This window comes from Morone saxatilis, unplaced genomic scaffold (assembly GCF_004916995.1).
Source record: "Morone saxatilis isolate NCDOM2014 unplaced genomic scaffold, NCSU_SB_2.0 Contig18, whole genome shotgun sequence".
NCBI lineage: Eukaryota > Metazoa > Chordata > Actinopteri > Moronidae > Morone > Morone saxatilis.
Window position 1 is genome coordinate 26,085,701 of NW_023339740.1, and position 2,960 is coordinate 26,088,660.

The window sequence follows — 2,960 nt, forward strand, 5'->3', positions numbered from 1 at the left end:
ATGATTTCTAAACAGGTTTATTAAGCTTAAAAAGTTGCCAAGTTCCCCTTTAAATAGTTAAGCACCATCTGTCTTGCGCATCAAGTCAGTGTTGACTTTTTTTTTGCCTTTATGATAGTAACAGCTGAAGACAGACAGGGAAGAAGAGAGGGGATGACATGCAGCAAAGGGCCGCAGGTCGGACCCGAACCCTGGGCCACTGCAGCAAGGACTCAGCCTCGGTACATGGGTCACCAGCTCTACCCACTGAGCTAAACCCAGTGTTTTTTATAGTTAACCAAGACCACAATCTCTTCCAAACCCTAACCAAGTGGAAATATGTTGTATTTGAACATTTTGAACGCTAATGTCTACCCTGATTACGACTTTTCTTCCGCTGTAACTTTCTCTTTCATTCAGTATCTCATTCGTTGTCATGTGTTTGTATGTCTATCTACCTCTTCTGTCTTTTTCTTATTTTATCTCACACAATGTCAAAATGCTTTCATTCTGTTTTTGTTATGGTCTCTTATTGTCTTACTTTTTTTGTCTCCTGTCTTACTTTCCGTGTCCTATCCTCATCCAAATCCTTCACTCTCCAATTGTTTTACTGCTGATCCTCATGCCTTTCTGCTTCTTTATCAATTCAGTTCAATTCGACATGAATTATTTGTGAACAAGACAAACGCAGAATTGCCAAAACAAATGTAATTCTTGTTTTTTGTCTCTCTCCTTGTGTCTCTCAGCCCAGGTGTGTGGTAGTCTGTGTCTAATGCCTGTATTTGGGTAATAGCCGTCAGAGTCTTAGGCTGTGGCCAATCCCGTTGCAGGTGGGATTAAACAGGGATTAAGCATGTTTCTCCGTGAAAGCAGACAGACAGACTAGCACTAATCTGACTTTAGCCCTGTACCAAAAAACGGCAGGCTTGAGCAATCCTAAACTTCCGCGACTGCATTTTGTGTACAGTATGTGTGTGTCCGTGAGTGTGTGTTCTTGGGCTTCTACATGGGAACCAAATGTCAGACTACACAGCAGACAAACCTACGTATAGGTCTTAGTGTCTACTAGTGGTTAGTTCAGGATTAGGGTTCTGGTAAGGTTTACAGTTACATTTAGTTTTCAATCCATAGCTGTGTCTCAAATAGTGGCACCATCAAAGCAAAACACTCCCTGTGGAAAAATACATTACCAAAAAAAATACAGCTGTAATACAGTGTTCAATGCGATTGATTAAAAATTGCATCTATAATTTAATATCGCTTCCTGACTGGTTGTGCTGTTGGGCTGCAGAAATCCCTTAAAGCTCCATGTTCAAAAGTGACATAATAGTGGCACCTATTTTAGTCTGCTGCACTTCAGATGATGACAAAAAAAAACAACAACACTGGTAGTCAAATGCTCATAATGCCCTATGTTTAAGTCTCTGTGACAAGGTCCTCTTGTGTCTGTGCGAATAATGACCGCTGTCTCTCAGAAGCGACGTTGATGGGCAACAAAAGCCCCAGGAGGTTGGGTGGATGTCTGGGTGTACAAAGTGTCTGACTCTGGCACAGGGGACCGCAGTTCTCGTCCTGTTTCCTATCAACAGTCGATGTTGGATTATTTTAACCATGACCACAATCTTTCCCTAACTGTAACTGCAGTATGTAATTTTTGTGTCAAGACGTTACTTAATCATAGAAATTGCAGAGCAGAAAACATTCATGAAAATCATTATTGACAAAAAGAAGTTCTGCCAATGGTACCAGATCAGAACATATTCATATGTGAAACTGCCAACTTTGTGGTTTAGTTTGGGGGATTTGGGAACAATTTCTGCACAAAAGTCTTAATCTGCATAATAGACTGTATATATAGTGCCCCAATGCCTGTTTTTTCTTCTATTTTCACTTGCGTAACTGCAGTGATTGTGTATCTGCCAAAATGCAGGTAGTTACTCGCAGCAGTACTGTAGCTGAACGCAGCCTGTAAGCACTGATGGAAGACTGCTGTTTCTCAAATAGGGGTGAGTTTACCCCTGGGGGTACTTTGGAGTGTAGGGGGTACGTGAGATTAAAAAAAAACAGTAATGCACAATTGCTAAAATAATTATACTATAAAAAAAATATAAAAAATGTAAACGTGTGTTTGATAAACGGCATTATATTTTTAACATTTCTATTTTCAATGCAATTGTTAACTGCCATAAAACCTCACAACAGAAGAAGGGTAGTGGTGTTTGTTCACTGTCAGCGGGAAGCCAGTTTCAATACTGAATACGTTTTTGTGGAATTATCCGTGGACAACACGGAGAAAGAAGTGAAAAAAAAAATGAAAAGCAGTATCAGGAAGAACATGTTTGAATGGGCTTTACCTCAATGAGCTGCAACCCTCCCAAGACGTTGTGCTTTTACAGTTTCAAGATTTTTGTTCAATAAATCACAGACAGCGCTGTATTGAACCTCTTTGGTCATTTTTCTCCCACAAATGTTTTGCACTGGTTAGGGGGACTTGGCTGAACAAATATTTCAAAGGGTACATTATTGAGAAAAGTTTTAGACCCACTGTATTAGACTATAAACAAGCATGTGCTTATACATCATGATGGATCAAGAAACACATGGTAAAAACACTGTTTTTGTCATTCCTGTTAATAAAAAATAAAAATCAGAACAAGACAATACTGAGGGGTATCAAACTAAAATGTTTTGTTACATCTTGCATGTAACCAGTGAGTAGTGAAATGTAATCATCATCAAAAACTTACTAAATGTAATAAAATGTGAAAAATATATAACAGACAATTTACTAAGATCCTTTTTTTCTGGGTCTCATAAATGTTACTGAGCCTTGACAAATGCTTCAGACAAAAATTACCCAATTGACACCGGGCGTTAGCCATCAGCAGCACATAAGCACAGCTGACACATCCATCCATTCTGCTGCTACTGTCCTCAGACCTTGCTCAAACTGCTGCTGGCCACTGTTTACTCACCGGGAT